This window comes from Corvus cornix, chromosome 2, assembly GCF_000738735.6.
Source record: "Corvus cornix cornix isolate S_Up_H32 chromosome 2, ASM73873v5, whole genome shotgun sequence".
In the NCBI taxonomy this organism is placed as follows: domain Eukaryota; kingdom Metazoa; phylum Chordata; class Aves; order Passeriformes; family Corvidae; genus Corvus; species Corvus cornix.
Window position 1 is genome coordinate 4339512 of NC_046333.1, and position 17771 is coordinate 4357282.

The 17771-nt window shown below is 51.0% G+C and overlaps 1 protein-coding gene across 3 annotated transcripts in view; it reads right to left on the reverse strand.

The window, feature by feature from the left end:
* The window catches only part of LOC104686414 (mitogen-activated protein kinase kinase kinase 3-like), a 76199-nt gene extending 59097 nt beyond the window's left edge, over positions 1-17102 (reverse strand). For all 3 annotated transcript variants that reach the window (XM_039549435.1, XM_039549436.1, XM_039549433.1), the window contains exon 1: positions 17020-17102. The gene's annotated coding sequence lies outside the window, so the exon portion shown is untranslated. The remainder of the gene's footprint in view (positions 1-17019) is intronic.
* Between the last annotated feature and the right edge of the window lie 669 nt (positions 17103-17771).

Sequence of the window (17771 nt, forward strand, 5' to 3'; positions counted from 1 at the left end):
ACTTAGGGACACAGTTTAGCATGGACTTGGCAGTTCTGGGTTAATGGTTGGACTCTATGATGTTAAAAGTTCTTTTCCAGCCTAAGTGATTCTGTGGTTCCATGTTCATGAACACACAGCTGGGATGGACTTTCTGCAGACGTGTGTAACCAGGCCAGGTTTGCAGGTGTACCTCCCCAAGAGGGCTCAAGGGACAAAGTTCATGAGCCAAGATGAGGAGAAAAAAAGCTCTCCTGACCAGGTTTCTGAGCTGGAAGTGACAGGCACAGACCAGCACAGCTCATGGAAGGAGCCAGCCAGTGCCCTGGGAACTGCAGCCCATGAAACCCAACGAGCAATTCTGTATCAATACCCATCAGCTGAGGCTGCTTCTCCCCAGCTTTGGGTATGACACCCCAAAACTGCTTAAGAATCTTTCTCACGACACATCTTTCTGGGAGAAGAGATCTGTGTTTCAAAGCCATCACGCTCAGTGGAGGATTCCTTCAGTCACTGACCCAGCCAGGGCAGCTGTATTTGACTGAGCTGCTTCTGGAGAGAAATCTCCTGAGCCATCCTGTTTGTTCCAGCACAATGTGTACTGAGAATAAAAGGTTTAGAACCTGCCTGAGTCCTGCTGTTAACATCCATGACAGCCCTTTAAAGAAGCCATTGAGATCTCAAAACAAATCCTCTTCTCAGAAGAAATTACTTTTTATAAATGAAATGTTCCAGACAGGATGCTCCAGTAAGTTATCATAGAGTGGTTTGGGTAGGAAAGGATCTTAAAGATCTTCCAGTTCCAACCCCCTGCCATGGGCACGGACACCTTCCACTATTCCAAGCCCCATCCAGCCTGGCCTTGGACACTGCCAGGGATCCAGGGGCAGCCACAGCTTCTCTGGGCACCCTGTGCCAGGGACTCACCACCCTCACAGGGAAAAATTTCTTCCTAATATCCAATCTAAATTTCTCCTCCTTCAGTTTAAGGCCATTCCCCCTTTTCCTATCACTCCATGCCCAATTAAGAAGTCCCTCTCCAGCTCTCCTGCAGCCCCTTCAGGTACTGGTATTTTTCAAATTCAGTTCCTCTTCTTGCTTTGCAGTAATATTCCTTTTACCAAAGTCAGTGCAGTAATCAGTAATGTATACTGGCATATTAAATAGCTTTGATTTTCCATACAGATCTCAAACTTCTGGAACAACAAAACAAAGAAGCAAATCAAAAGGTTAGAAAGGACTCTTCTATCAGCAAAGGTCAGACAACACAGCCCTATGAGGTCAGAGTTAATCTATTTTACATATAACAGACAGGTCAAGCAAAGCAAGTGTCCAGAGAACTCACGTGCTCCCCACTTGTTTGGGTTTTTATTTCTGTCAGGGTCTGCACAGCACAGAACTATGTCTCTACTGAACTCACTTTTTTTACACAGGAACCACCTCCAGCAACTGGTGGAGATGAACCAATTTGCAGACACCCCAGTTACACCCCAAAGCCTAACTCAGTCCCACTGTGCCTAAATGTAGGCTTTCAAATCAGGTACTGAAGTGACCAAGTCTAAAGGATCCTCATCTCCTGCAACCATGAACATTCACCTCCCCAGATGAAGCTGAGGCAGGATTATTTACACACACAGCCCTGCCTGTGAGGATGAAGGTCTGCAGCTAGGGGAGAGCACTGTCCTGCAACATTCTCCCTTTCACAGGGCAAAATCCTGTCCTCAGATTGTTCTCTATGCACTTATGAATCAGAGGGAAATCCTGATGCCAGTTACACCTACAGAAACCCTCTGAATCCAATGAACAATTGCCCTCTAAGTGAACACAGCAAAGGGAAGGTATTTCTACACATAATATAAAAACCAATGCAGAAGAATGTTGTAATTTCTTCCTCCTGCAGGTTTTCATGGTCTTATTTTTGTCTTTCTCCTCATATGACTGAAGACTTTGTGGGAGGGAAATTAAAACAAAATCGTGTATCTGGAAAAGTGAAGTTCAGGCCTCTTTCTTCCATGTTTCGGGGAAAAACAGGAAGGAGAAGGAGCAGAAACCAAAAAGGAAGAATAGCTAGTAAAACCTTCAGGTGAAATAAGCCATGAGAAAAGTGTTCGTCTCAAAGAAAAATCTTTCCTGGGAAAAGCAAATGGAGAAAAGCATCTGGCATCAGAAATGAAGTGTGTCCATGAATGAAGCTTCACACCAAAGAGCTGCAAATCCAACACTGTGCCACAGAGAACCTGGCCTGAGAGCTGGAAGCTGCACCAGGGACTGGGATGCCCAGTTCTCCATGAGGATAATGGCAGGCAGAAACCAACTCTGTCTCTGTAGCTTCAACCTCCTAGAGTATCAAATGCATAACCAACTTTATGGCTGATCCAACATGCTCCAACAGGGATTTTAGCACTAAGCAACCAAGCTCTGGACTGGGAAGGGGGGAGATCCATCCCACATCCTTGGCATGACATCATGGCAGGATCAGGGCTTTGAAGCCACTGTACCATCTTCCACACTCACCCCACCTTGTCTCTGATCCACTTTTTCTCCCTTGCAACATCCCCCTGAGAGCACAGAGGATAACACACCTCTATATCCCAGGAGCCATCCCACCAGCCTTTGTAATCCAGCATTTACCCTCAGCCTGCCACGATCGATAGTCCCTCACAGCCATCCCCCTGCACAGCTTCCTCTTTAACAAGCCACAGCCTCACCCCCGCAGCCTGGCTGGATTTTATTGATCCCAATGAGACTTTCTGATCGATTGCAAAGCCGACGGCTCACGACTAATTGACCACTCTCTGCTCTCTCAGCAGCTACCTGGTTGATTTGCTCCTTCTCTGTGGGCAAGAAGCACAACCTCCGCAGCACATGGGGAGACCAGGACCCCAAGAGCCACCACAAAATCTGACAGGTCCTTTCCTTGCTCATGCCACTTCTGCCATGCAACTCTGGACTGAGATTTCTCCAGTGGGAGAAAGCAGAGCTCAGTGAGTGCTTAGTGGCAAACAAAGATTAAAAGCCAGCTGTGGTTTTGGGCAGAAGGGCCGTGTTTCTGCATAGCCCCAGGACTGTGCTGTCTCCACGAGCTGTTGACTCGTGCCTGCCATCAGTGGGGTGGTGATGGGGTTACGAAACAAACATGTGGGGCAGCTTGCACAGAGGCTTTGTTCTTCCTGTCCTCTAGACTTGCAGTATCACATGAACTCAAGTGCACTTGCCCCCATGGTAAGAAATGAGCCATCAACAGCCCAGGAACCAGACTGTGAGCACACAGCCACACACTCACAGAGCCTTACAGGTCTGCAGAGAACACACATTGCCCTAAGCTCAGAGCACTCAGGGCTTCCCAGGCCTGCTCTGCCTCTCCTAACAGCCCTTCCCCACACAATTTTCACAGAGCTGTGGTTCTGCAGAGCCTGAGCACAGCCTGTTGCTTGCTGCAGTGCACACAGGGCAGCTTCTTCTTGAGAAGAGCTGCCCAAGCTGTGCCATCACCCAAGAGTGACCTGCCACCCCAGCAGAAGGTGGCAGCTTGCTGCTGCTGCACTGACCACCCATCCCCAAGCCCAGTGAAGGGAAGATGATGACACTGAGGAAAAGGCATATCTTGCCTCTAAACCCAGCTCAGGGCATTGCAGAACTTGAGATTGAGAGCATGACCGCTCACCAAGGCCAAGAGCAGTCTGCAGGAGAGACAGTGGGATGAGTAATTTCCTCTCTTATGATGTCCAGCCTGGTGCAGTGCAATGGAAAGTCACTGTGGGCATTTTGTCCAGCTCAGAGAAAGTCTGATCTGGACACTTCCAGAAAACAGAAGCCCATCACCCTTGAGAGACCATGAACCAGCCTTGCACCATCAAGGCAGCTGTACAACACCTCTGAACTGGCAGACCAGCTGCTCAGCTGCTCCGAAATCAGGTCACTTATTAGGCACAGTGGGGAAGCAGTCAACTACTTTTAGAAGAAAGCTCTGGAGAAATACAGATCAGCTCAATATTGATTCCCACGGCTCCATTACAGACAGACAGAATTAATTTCCAGGATGGAAAGAAACATATGCCTGCATATCAAAACAAAATACAGAAGCCTTTCCAGTCCTCCGGCTGCATTTCAATGGAAACCAGAAGGCTGTCATGACAGAAAGATTTCAGTTTTCTAATTAATCCTCCCTGCTGAGAGTTTAATGCCGCTAATTGATGAGGAAAGGTGGTGTCCAGACAGTGCTTGCAATTCCTTTTTACATCTTTAGGCCAAGTTCTCTCTGAATTAAATAATAGTAAAGCAGATTTGCTCCTTGCATGCACTGTGCCCTGCTCCAGCTCCCTCCTCCCTAGAAGATGTCTGGTGGAGGGAAGGGAGGCGAAGCCCATGTCAGAGCTCTTTACAAGTGTTGGAAGTTTTCCTGGAAAACGTCATATGTGATACTGTCACTTCCACAGAACAAGCCAAGAGAAAGACCAGTGGTGCCAGGGACACTGCCTGTACCATGGAACACCCTCCATGGATCTGGGAGAGAGCTTCTCCTCATGCAACAGAGCAATCACTCAGCCAAGAGACGTCCCGTAACACTTCCAAAAACCACACAAAATGTACTGCAGTGACAGGAAATGGATCATCAGACCCTGCAGAACAGCCCCAGGGGCCCAACCAAGTGCCACCGCCAGCAAAAAGATGTCACCAAAAAGGCACAGAGCAGGGTTGGCTGCTCACCTGCACCACAGGATGGTTCTCACAGTGGTATTGATTTCAATATTGATCTCACAGTGGTGCTGACCAGGAGACACTTCTGGAGCCAGTGAAGTGATCCTAAGTGCAAAAGCCAACGCAGCCTCAGTTGGAGAAGGCAGTTCAGCACAAGCCTGGATAGGAAATTTCTGCTCCCATTCCCTACATGCTGTAGTTCTTCCCTGATCTAGTTAAGGACAGAATTTGTTCTTTTACACTCAACACTTGGCGATTCCAACTCGAGCGCTCTGAGCTGCAATCGGGGAATGCGAAATAAAAACCAATCCATGTGCACGAGGCCGTGCTGTGGTTACTAAGCAGCAATAAACCAAGCAATGCTGATGGTTCCCCAAGCTCTGGCCTGACACTCCAGCACTGCTTTGTTTGTCATGGCAATAGCATTTCCACCTGCACCTCTCCGACATCTCCGCTGGGAGCCTTCGCACACCACTGTTGTAGATCATGGCCAGCAGAGCCCAGGCCAGCTGTGCAGAGGTCCAGCTGGCAGACCTTTCCTTTCCAAAAGGCTTCTATTTTTTCCCCCCACCTATTATTATTAGTTTTCAAGCCACCTACTCCATCATAAATATAAAGTAAAATTAGCTTATTCCTAGAATGCTAAAAAAAGACAGCCTCATGCCTGCACAAGCTGACAGCAAGTTAAGGGGAAGGCTCCAAACACGCCAAGAATGTCGAGTCCAGAGCTTTTGGCCCTTTTACTACAAAATCCTATTGCTGCAAGCAACTTGTGCACGTGCAGGTCGAGTCACGTGCGTGCAGAGTCCCTCACCTCCACAGTGCCCTGAGCAAACCACTCCTGTCTGCCCAGCAGCCTATTAATAAATATATACACCAGGGAGAAGAGCTGCTTGCCAGCAGGGAGGTGGATGAGATGATCTAATAGGACCTTTTCCATCTCTTAACTTTTCTGCTTAGTCACAGGATAAATATCTCCCACGTTGTAGAGAAAAACGCGGGCTTTGCTTGCCTGCTTGTGGTGGGAGAGTGTTGCCCTCTGAAGACGTTTTGTTTTCCAGATGTTCACGGAATCACAGAATGGTTGGAGTGGGAAGAGAGCTCTGGAGACCTCCCAGTCCAACCCCCCCCGCTAAAGGAGGCTCACCTAGAGCAGGTTGCACAGGATCACGTCCAGGCAGGCTTTGAATACCTCCAGAGACAGCAAACAGGGCTTTCCCAAGGAGCATTAAGCAACAGACGACTTGCATTAGCCTGGTTTTCGGCCTCAGTGGGCTCTGAGGCACCCAAGCAAGTCCCCTAATTCCTGTCCCACAGCCACAAGCAGCACAGGAACCTCATTTTTCTACTATCAGAGTGCTTGTGCCTCTCTGAGCACTCAAACCTGCTCCTGTCCAAGGTAGAAAGGCACTTCATTTACTTTTGCAGAAGGCAGGTTGGCCAGAGAATAGACAGCAAACATCCAGGTCAAGCCTCCTGTGATACACTATCAGAAAAAAGCTCAAAATACCCCAACTACCAACCACCCCAGAAAGGGAAATGCAAGGAACCAAAGGGTTTGGGGAGAAGAGGCTCCAATGCAGCTTAGGTGTTCAGGTTTACATGGCAATTTGCATTGGCGTTGATTCTTGCCACAACAGCAGCAAGGCTCTTTCCTGGTTTTAAAATGCCTAAAGAGTGCGAGGCTTCCACAAGAGACCATCCTCACACATAACCCAAAGAGAACCTGAGAGCCTCAAGACCACAGATCTGCAAATTTCACCAAGCAAGGAGAAGGATATTTCGCCATATAAATCATAAAAAAGACCCCACACCATAAAAAAAAAACACCAAAAGCCACACAATCTAAGTATCTCTTGCAACAAGATGGACACCAAGGGATGGGGCAGCATCTCTGGAAAGGGAGCTGGGAGTAGAAGGTTTTACTTCATTTTCTATTTCAACTGCTGGACAATAGGATAACCCTGAGCATTACAAATTCTCACAGGATTCTGTGTTTTTCATAAGAACCTGATTCTGGGAGTCACATGATTGCATCAGAATCCACACTTCCCTTTTTTTTTTTTTTTTTGTTAAAAAGAAGTATTTGCAGATGTCAAAAGTTGAAGAGCACAATTCACGTCTGAAACGCTCAAACAAGAAGGAATAGAAACATCTACTTTAAATGAAATAAATCTCCATTTTTTGGAGGAAAGGATGTGATCCAGGATTCCTTTTACCCAGTAGTATACACTGGAAACCTTAGACTGGACAGGGAATGACTTAATTTCAGGGAGATGTGAGCTCCTTCAACATCTCCATCTGTAAGTTACAGATGGAAAAATACAGCTTTCACAGCAACACCTGCCTAGAAACTAAGCAGCCCCTTTGGGGTACCCTGATGCTGGCTTTCCTAGTCAAAAGAACATTATACATTGGGGGATGATATCAAGGCACAGCAGTTTACAAAAAAATAAAATAATAATACAGCAGAACATCTTTCCAAATTGTGCTTCCACTTCTTTTATCCAGCATGGAGCAGGGTAAAGCCATGGAATTCAGCTATGCCAGCTCATCTGCTGGCATTCTCTGCTCACCAAAACTACCAGATTTACAGCTGCTGGTGGATCTTGTCCAGCAGAAATTTACCTTTTGGTAAAAATTAGTCTATAAATAAGGACTTAACCTTCTGAAAAAGCCTGTGTTGGATCTCACAGAGCTCATCCCATGCTGTTGCTGAGCCTGGGGCAGTGCCACCACAGCACTACAGGCACCCGGGCTGCAGCTGCCCACCACTTCAGAGAAATAAACTCTGGCCACATGTTCAAATGCTAAAAGCACCACAAAGAGCAGACCACCTCAGGTCACATTTATCTCCTATTTTCACATAGAACAAATCTATTAAGACCTAGAAGACCCAGATCTGTGGCATGCTAGGCTATGCACTGAATACATTATATCCATGGAAAAAGAGGGTGAAGACTACACATCTGGTTAAATTGGTGGCCTTTACCCGTTCTATCCAAACGAAATAGCAAAGATGCAGAGAAATTCAGATGAGGAGGAGAACATGAAGGGCCTGAGCAGTTGTGGTGCACACAGCAGCTCCTGGCACAGGGTGCTTGTGCAGGCAGCAGCCCCGAGCCAAGCCCTGGGGGTAGCATCCATCACCCTCACTGGAGTCCAACCGTGCCATTCCTCGAGCTCCAAGGGTTTGCTTTTCATCAGCTTCTCACAGAGACAGCAGCAAGCCAGCCCCTCCTGCTCGCAGGGCACGCACGGGGCAGAGAAAGGAAACCTCGCGCTGGCAAAGCCTCTGGGTTTCTGCATTATCTCATCTCTGAGATTACAAGGAAGTGAGCACAAACCTGTTCAGTCACATTGTTCCCGCTCACCCCTGGCCGAGGGCCGGGCCATTGAGCTGCTGTGCTCCTGCTGTTCCCAGCACAGATCTGCGGCTCCTCTGCAGCCCTCGGGCAGCTCCAGCCCCATCCCTCAGCATACCAGGACACGCTTCTGCCTGCCCTGGCTGCAGAATTAACCCCAGCCAAGCACCAGCACAGATCACGCACAGCATGAGAGGCTGGTTCACAGCTATCAAATCCCTGAACTCAGCCACCGTGACTGCACAGTGTGGAACACACCAAACCCTCACTCCTCCCAGCCCTGAAAAGGATGGGCACACGGAACCCACCACGCCACAAATCTCCCTACCCAAGCAATTACCTTCTGCCTACCCAGGATTTCCCCTCCCTTTGCTCTGTCTGCTCTCAGGTGCCTACAAAGGGTGGTTGGACTTGGGAAAGATATCACAGAGGCGGCTGCAACCTGGGTGCAGAGGTGTCAGAACAGCTGGGGACCTCCTGTCCTCTGAAGCTGTCACAGAGCTCTGATTCTCCTCTGGTTAATGCTAATCTTGCTGCACTTGGTGCTCAAGGATGTCAGTGCTGCTGCCTTTGGACTGCACAGGAAAAAAAACCGAAAGTGAATCCAGGGTCTACAAATAAATAAATATTTTAAAAGTAATAATCAGATTAACCAAACACTAAAACACCTCTTGCTAATACTCTGCTCTGCTGCATCACTGTAGAATCAAAGTCCCCTATTTGAGCAAACATGACCAACAACAAAAAAAAAAGATGAAATTATGGTTTTGTTTGCAGAATTTCCGCTGTACCTCCTTCTCCTTCCCCAGAAGGATTTGCTCGAAAAGAAAATGCCACTCATAATGTTTCTATCCTTGCTTATTTAAGAGGAGAAACACAGCATATGGTTCTGTAATACTATTAGCATCTTTCCCCTTTTTACACCAAACCACAACTAAATGAGACATGCTACAAAAACCAAACAGCCATGGAAGTTACAGGTCCTTTTTTATCATCCCCTTTTTAAACGAAGTAAGTCCTTTCTGAGTGGAGCTCTAAAAACCAGATCACACATACAAAGAAACGAGTTTGGAAATCCCCCTCCCTCCACTCCCACTGCTATTTGCTAAGGAAACCAGATGCCCAAAGCCAGCCAAAAAATGATCTCAGCCATTCTTAAGAGAGCCTACAGTGCATTTTCATGAGTCATGGAAAGCAACAACTCGTTGCTTTGGTAATGCTAGGTAAGCAACTGGTCATCCAGCCCCGACCAGACTTTCAGCAGTAAGTCAAAGAGCAGCCTGTGTCTTGACAGATTACATCAGAGACAGCCCCAAAATAGAGCCTGGCAGCAAGGTACCTTGTGGGAGGTTTTAGGGGAGATGCCACAAATTGTGTCCCATGAAAGCATTTAGCAAAGCCTTCAGCAGCCAGGATCCCCCGTGGTCCTGATCCAGGGGTGTTATCAGTGCTTCACACTCGGAGCAGGCAGAGAAGGAAGAGGGAAGTGGCAGATGGACACAGGGATTAGCAAGAATCCTCCTTGGGTTGGAGACACTCCTGCAGAGGCACCACTCCTGAACATGGCCATGGTGGTGGTGATGTCCTGTGATGCAGCCTAGAGCCCTTCAACCATACCTGTCCAAGGTTTTGGAAATCCAGCCCAAGACAGGTCAGGGAGGTGGTAGGATCCCCATGCAGCAAGGGGAGATCCTGTCCAACACATCCCATGTTCTTCCATAAATGTTTCCCACTTTCATCACCTCCCGGTGACTCCCACACCAACCACACAGCCACTGCTGCCTGGGAAGCTCCCACAGGAGTGGGACACCAAACTGCACCTCTCTGGCAACACCTGGCATGAAAGGCAAATCAGCTTCCCAAGTGATGATGAAGCAGGTATGGGAAGCCTTGCTCCATCTCATCCAAGCTCAGTGTACCACACCACCCCCCTGGGACAGCCCCACCACGTTCCTGAAAGGGAAGTTCTCCAGCACAGGATTTCCTGGACATAGACCAAGACTAGAACTAGCTCGTTCCCATCGAGAGATGAAGACACATACCACCTTCAGCACCTTTTGTGCTGGGTCCAAAAGCCAATTGTGAAAACACATTCTCTGCCCTTACAGCCAACCAGGCTCACACCAGATGTTTTTCACACCTGTGGTGCTGGAGGTGAAGTTGCTGAAATTTTGGAATGATTAAACAAACACTGTCTCTCTTTTTCTTGTGTCACCAGCCAGGTACATTGTGCACGTTTTTAACATCACAGCGTCTCGGGGAGAGCACTGTGGAGAGCCTCAGTAAGCACCCCCAATCCAAACAAAAATAGGCAAGAATGGGCATGGTTCCTCAAAGCCTTCATTTCAGCCAAGCAAGGTGAAGCCAAGCCAGTCTTCAGATGAAGTCCATAATCAGGGCATGCAGGAAACAACACAGCTGCCCTTTCATCGGAGCCACCTGTGACTCCAGTCAGCACCCAGGAGCACTTCCTATTCCCTGGGTAGCACAGCCAAAAGCCACCAGGCTGCAGCAGATGTCAGCAGGGCTTCCCTTGGCTGCCACTGTCAGGGGAGGAGCAGCTCCTGAGGGCTAACAGGAGCCAAGTGCAGAGTTCTCCAGTGCAAAGCCAATAAATTAACCTGACAGGGCTTGTGCCATCCTGACTCTACCAAGGCACTGCAGCCACAGCCACCATTCAGAAGGAACACACGGAGAGAGCACCAAAACTATGCCTTTCCCAAACACTTTCCCTCTGGCACAGCACAGCTCTGGAGCAGCTCAAATGCATCCTGCAGCAAAATCCAGAGCCAGACCTTGACCCTTTCAGTAAAAGCAATGATGCAATAAGCTAAGCACAGCTCAACACAGTCTGTTTATCTCTATTACTTGCTACCAGCACCATCCAAAGAGAAATAACTGGAATATCTTGCATATTTCTCTAATGACTCTTGCTATTCTGTTAGCACCAGCACTGAGGGACTAAGATCCAGGAGCAGCAAACCAGTGCATTCCACTGGCTTATTAACCACTGGGTGCTGAGGTTTCCCAAAAGCCACTCTCCAAGGGAGAATCAGCAGAAGGATTGCAGTAGAGGGACCAGTGCTGTAGTTTTGAGCTGAAAGGCAAACAGAAGGCATCGACACTTCAGTGTGAACAATTTCCATCAGCAAGGAAACCTTTCCAGGAGCTTGGCACAGCCTGGGATCTTAACTGAAGGATGCTTGAGCAGCTCAGCAAAACAAGCCCTGCTCCACAGCCCCACACTACATCAGCGCACAGATCAGTCTCAACAGAAGGAAGCCCAAATCTCTGATCTCTGATTTCCAGGTACTGGTTATTCATCACTTACACACTCCCAAACCGCTCTGCCTCACAGACCCAGTCCACACATCTCCCTCCAGCCACATACTCCCACAGCATAGTGACTTCAGGGTTATCACCCCTCTGTAGATAACACTATCATCAGCCCCCATCAGCATCACCCAGATATAGATAACAGTGTTATCAGCTGCCCTCTGCAATGACCCTGCAAAAGAGGGACAGTTCCCCCCCAGGGCACTCCCCAGGTAGTGACAGAGAGGAAGAGGAGAAAGGCTGAAAGGAAATGGGTATTTAAAAGAGGGTTTCTCTGCATGCACTCTCACCTGTTCTGCCGTTCACCTTCACCACCTGTGGTAACGGACCTCACCCTCACACCTTCTCCCCAGGCTATTTAACCCAAACAACCCTTCCTTATCAAACCACTGCCCCATGCAGAGGATGCCCCAACCCTTAAATCTCTATCTGGGCAAGATATCCCTGTTAGCAAGAGCTGGTGAGAGCCAGACGTGCCCATCACCCTCTATACACCACCCTTCTGCAGGATCCTCATGGCTTGGGATAGAGCATCCCAGTTGCTGCCTTGCAGAGCAAAAGCTGCAGACAGGCCACTGTGAAGAGATTAAGGGTCTGCTAAACTCTTCTGGGCTCTTATTTACCATGGATGGCGCTGCACTATTTCCCATTCACAACTAGACTGTGATGATCTGATTTTCGCTCAGTACAAAAACCCCAAAACCAAGCAGTTGCAGCACAAAAGTACTAAGCAATCTGAGTAATCCACCATCCTCATCACAAGGGACTTCCATGCACACCCACAGAATGGAATAGCTCAATTGAAAGGGATCTACAGTGATCATCTAGTCCAGCTGCCTGACCACTTGAGGACTGAAGGACAAGGACAACCTCAGCAAGGACAGACCTCAACGGATGTGCCAAAGCAGCAGCATCTTCCTCTGACCCTCTGCACCGGTTCCACACGGGGTTCACTCTCACACACACATTTGTGCTAAGGACAGTCATGTGCAAAGTTTTCAATATTCCCCTGGGGATTTGGGAGCACCTTAAAGCCACTGTGCACAACACACTTGCACATGGACAAGACAAACTCAACCACACCAAGAGAGCCCAAACAGCACAGGAGCACTCAAAGCATTGCAGGGGCCACACCGCACCCTTCAGCACTGATGGATTTAAGACGTTCCTACCTCCATCACAAAGACTTCTTATCTCACAAATTACTTTCTCAAAGCAACTGTGCAAAGTCTTTTTCTCCCTCTGAATCACCCAGCTATCAATCAGATGACTTTCTGTCACTTTAGCACGAAAGTTCCTGGCCACAGTAGTACTGCAGAGCGCCTCTAATCCACCCACCTAGGGATATTTTTTTCAAGGAATTTCATGTTTAATCACTACCTGAACACTTGACCCATCCTCCCACCCCCCCCAGGACCTGGCCTGAACACATGCTGTTTACACAGCAGCCCACACAGGAGCTTGGCCAGCTCCTTCCAGGATCTGGCCCAAGCCGCCGGGCACGGCACGCTCTGCCAGCCGGACTTTGTTCCAGGCAGCTTCTGAGCCAAACCCTGGCTCAGCTCCACCCTGGTTCACTGCTGTTACAGCTCGTTCTCCCTGGGCTGCACCGAATCATTTCCCAGAGTGGAGAGAATAAAATCAGAGGAGCTCTCACAGAAGTGACAATTAGTTCTGCATAAAATGGTGGCCAGCCTGGGGTTTAACACAGGAGAGCAGAACCAACCACAGATTCTCATCAAATTCTGAGCCACTTGGTCTCCACTGACATTTATATTAGGATCTTCCAGCATAGAAAAAAGCTGCTTGGGGAATGCATTTGGGAGTTGAACCCCCTCTTTTTGAGGGCACAGGTATATCTTTCACCTTTGACCTCTAACAGCCTCAGAAATACAGGTCAAACCCTCTGGGTCCCTTCACAGACATTCCAAGCGCCCTGGGAACAGAAGCTGGCACCTGAGACCAGACACAGCGATGACATGCAACGGTGTGTCCCTACCCCAGGTCACAGAGACAGGGCTGTAGAGCTGCAAGGGTCCCCATCACGGGCCAGGCCGATGCTGCTTCTTCCACCATCCTGGTCTCAGCCTGGCCCCAAGCCCTGTGGTTCCAGGGGAAGCTCCTGGAGCAACATCCCCAGTGCCAAAACAAAGCCAGGTACCCCCCGCCTGCAGCCCCACTACAGCATTCTTCCCGTGCTCCTCACACCCACACAACAGGTCTGCTGCAGGGAGCAGCTCCCCAGGGGCTTTGAGGAGCAAGGCATTGATTTTTAAAGGAGGTCTTAGCTTTTAATTTCTTGTGTTATTAAAGGTGAACTGAGACAGACTGACTGGATCACAGATTTGTTAAGGCTGGAAAAGACCTCTGACATCCTTGAGTCCAATCATTAACCCAGCACTGCCAAGTCCACCACTAAACCGTGTCCCCAAGTGCCACATCCACACGGCTTCTGAACACTTCCAGCGATGGTGATTCCACCACTTCCCTGGGCAGCCTGTTCCAATGGCTGACCACCCTTTCGATTTGGGCACCAGCAGCATTTTAGTGACTGATGGGAAGATTACTTGGCTAGACCAGATCAGAACTTCAGGGACAGACAGAAAACAAACAAAAATGCCCACATATCCACACTCCTGCGTGCTCACCCACACTTTCACAGACAGAAAGCCCCTCATCTTGCCTGTCTGATGCTCACCACATCAGATGAAGGTTCATGCCATGCAGGATATGGGGCAAGCCTGTGGAGACAGCGTGGTTCAGGCACAACTGAGATGATATTCACCACCTCTACATCTCACACTGAACTCTGCAAAGGCAGAAAAGGTGCCAGAAAGAAATGCGGAACTGACCTGGCCTGTGGGGAAGGGGAACTGCTCCTTGGAGGGAGTCATCAAAACACCTGGTCACCCATTTCCCCTTGAGGAGCTTAAATAGGTAAATAAATAAAGTCTGGAGACTGAATCTTCCAGGTTCAGTATCAGTGGGCCATTTACAGCTTTTCTAAAAAGTGTCTGAGGAAACAATAAAAAATAAAAAACTTTAAATCCATATTCCACTTCTCATGGCTCCACACTGTGTTTTCCATCTCCCCAGTGCACAGCTGACATTCTGCACATTTCTGTGCACACTGTGCTTGGCCTGTGCTCTCTGCAAAGAGGGGAGTGGAAGGGACGGAGCCCAGCAGCCTCCTGCTACCGTCAGGCATCAGCGAGCACCACCCCTGTCTCCCACAGCTCCTCACTGCAGAAGCCAGGTTGGAAAGGGCTTGGCCACCTCCCTTGAAAGGCTGGCACATGGGATGCACGTTCCTGTCCTGCGCTGCATCTCAGGATCTAAAGAGTCCAGAGGTTTGTAGAGAGATGAAATGTGCTTCCTTAGGCCAGATGAACTGCACAGGTTGAGCTGTAGTTGAACCTATCTTTTTTGCTTCCCCTTTTCTTTCAGTTGAATCCCTCAGTCTGGAGAGCCAAGGCAGACTCCGAGCAATCACTCCCTCTTTTCTTCTACGTGTAGACAGGCTTGTGCACTCCAAAGCCAGCCTGCCTTCCCCAAGCAGTCTAATAAAAGATATCCCTTCTAACAGCAAACCCTGAGTCACTTCCCTCTAGCCTCGACCAGCAGGTCTCCAACAGCAGGGCCAGATCCACCAGAACAGAAGATCCTGCCAGCTCTCGCACTCGTTCCCACGTCCATCTGGGGAGAGCAGGGCTGGAAGCACATCACTTTCCATGCTGCAGCACTCCATCCCACGGCTCTGCCAGGGAGCCAGACACACCGTGTGAGCCTCGCCGGCGTCTTCCCAATGGGAAAATTCACAAAGCATCAAGTCCAAGCTGCAGGCTAAAATCACGAAGCATCAGCAAGCAATGGGAACGTTCCGGACGGGATGGAGCCGCTCCTCTGGCCGCCACAGTTGCTGGCTCTTCACGTCGGAGTCGCTTCGTCTGGGTGAAAATCCAGACCACATCTCTCTGCATGAGCACACTTCCCTCACAGGCTCTGACAGCCTCCAAAAAAATAAATGCATTGCCCATCAGCACACATTGACAGGGCAGAGCTGTGCGTTTCTGGTGGAGGTTAAGGACCCATGGAAAAAGTTGCGGCACCAAAACCCGTTCACACGAGGAAGGTATAAAAAGGTTCTTTACATCCACATCCCACCAGGCTGGCAGCCCATCCAGCCTCACGTCCTGCCTCAACAGAGGAGCTTTTACAAGCTGCAAAACCTTCCCAGGGCAAAGGCTGTGCCCAGCCGTGGAGGTCTGTTGTGATCTGCAGGAGCCCTGGGAATCCTTGAACCCCTGTTTATAACTAATGTCGAATTAGGGGTTCTGGAAATTGGACAATCTGACACAGGTATCAAGACAGAGGTAGTCACAGCAAACCCCCAAATGCAATTGATCTATCTCATGCACACCTGAGGAACTGCTTTCCAAGAGCTGCACTGCATGCACAAATCCTGCATACATCAAACTGCATGCACCGGGCTGGAAATAAATTTGTATGGTGGCATAGAAATTCCCCCAAAACCACTCTCTCACCAAAGAAGTGAAAGAGCTTGACCCTGGAAATCCCTGGGATCACTTAAAGCCTGCACAAATCCCAAGCCTCCAAAGCCCAAGTGAGCCCCGTGTTTTTGGTTCACGCACCAGCAACACTTGCAAGACCCTTCCCTGAACCAGGAGCAGGTCCCCTCCCAAAAACACTGGATTACAAGACAGGAATTGAAGAGGAGGTTAAAAGCAGCAGCCGAGGGACAAGCCTCTCTCCCAGCTGTATCAGGGCCAGCAAGAGCTGGACTTGGCCACCGTGCACGACCTGCCCAGCTGGTCCACGGCTCCCACCTCTGCTCCGCTCCTCCCCGCACAGCCGTGGAGGGCAGAGGTTTGGTGCCGGCAGCGCAAATCCTTCCTGAGCATCATCCCGACTCATGGCACAGCCCCACGGCAGCCGCTCGCTCCGTCCAGGTGGAAGTCCAGCTTCCCCAGCTCCGCCGGCCACTCGCACCACGCAGGTACGAGCTTCGGGGCCATGCCCGCCGCGGAGCCTTCCTCCCCGCGCTCATCCCATCCTCACCGCTCCGGACAGACGGTGCAGGGGGAGCTCTGCAGGAGAGCGAGGGATGGCCAAGTAGCCCCGCACCTCCCTTTCCAGGGAACCAGGACCCAAGTGACCACATCCAGAAGCCGCTGGCTCCAGACTTTATTGCATCCCAAAACGGGTATTGGAGTCTAATCCTGGCGCTCGCTGTCAGCAGCTGCAGCGGGGACAGGGACCCAGGCGACAACCTGGGGAAAACAGCGACCCGAGAGCACCAGCACAAGGCGGGGGTGTGCGGGGAGCCCCGGGGAAGGTCAGTCCTTCAGTCCGCTCCGCACCCACGGACACGGCAACCCGCGCCGTCCTCCTGGGGAGCCGCTCCAGCCCCCGCTCGCCCCCCACGACTCCCCAAACACAGCCGGAGGGCCAAGCTCCCACTTCCAAGACCAGAAAGGAAGGGAAAAAAAGCTACGGAAGCCAGACCAGGCTGCAAAACTCTCGGTCACCACTGCAGACAGTAAAATAATTAGAAGAACGAAACTATTCACGGAGGCAAGGACCCAGCGCGCGCGGAAAGGGGGGGTGAGGACGGACTTACCGGGGTCACCCGTGGAGGGGCATGCGCGGCCACCCGGGGCTGGTGTCACCACCTCGGTCCCAGCGGCTGGCGCGGCTCCGAGCAGCTCAGCTCCGCTCGGCACCGCTCGGCTGCAGCTCGGCTGGGGCGGCGCACAAAAGCGGGAGGAAGCGGTGACGCGCGGAGCCGCCGCGGCCAATGGGACGGGGATGGGGACGGGGGCGGACCGGCTCCGGCTGCGACCGACCCAGCGGAGCGACCGCGGGGCCGCACCGTGCCCCGCCTCTGGGGGGCGACACCGGGGCAGCTCCGAGCCCCGGGGTGGCTCCGGAACCCTGGGGCAGCTCCGGAACCCTGGGGCAGCTCCGGAACCCTGGGGCGGCTCCGAAACCCTGGGGCAGCTCCGAGCCCCGGGGTGGCTCCGGAACCCTGGGGCAGTTCCGGGCCCCGGGGCAGCTCCGAGCCCCGGGGCGGCTCCGGAACCCTGGGGCAGTTCCGGGCCCCGGGGCAGCTCCGAGCCCCGGGGCGGCTCCGAAACCCTGGGGCAGTTCCGAGCCCCGGGGCAGCTCCGAAGCCCGGGGTGGCTCCGAAACCCTGGGGCAGCTCCGAAGCCCGGGATGGCTCCGACCTCTCGGACAGCTCTGGACCTCGGGGTGGTTCCGATCCCCGGGCTAGATCCGTCCCCCGGGCGGATTCGCATCCCGGATGATGCCCCGTCCCGCAGCCCCGCTCGGTCCCGGTGGGGCTTCCCTGGCCCTGCAGGTCGGATCAGC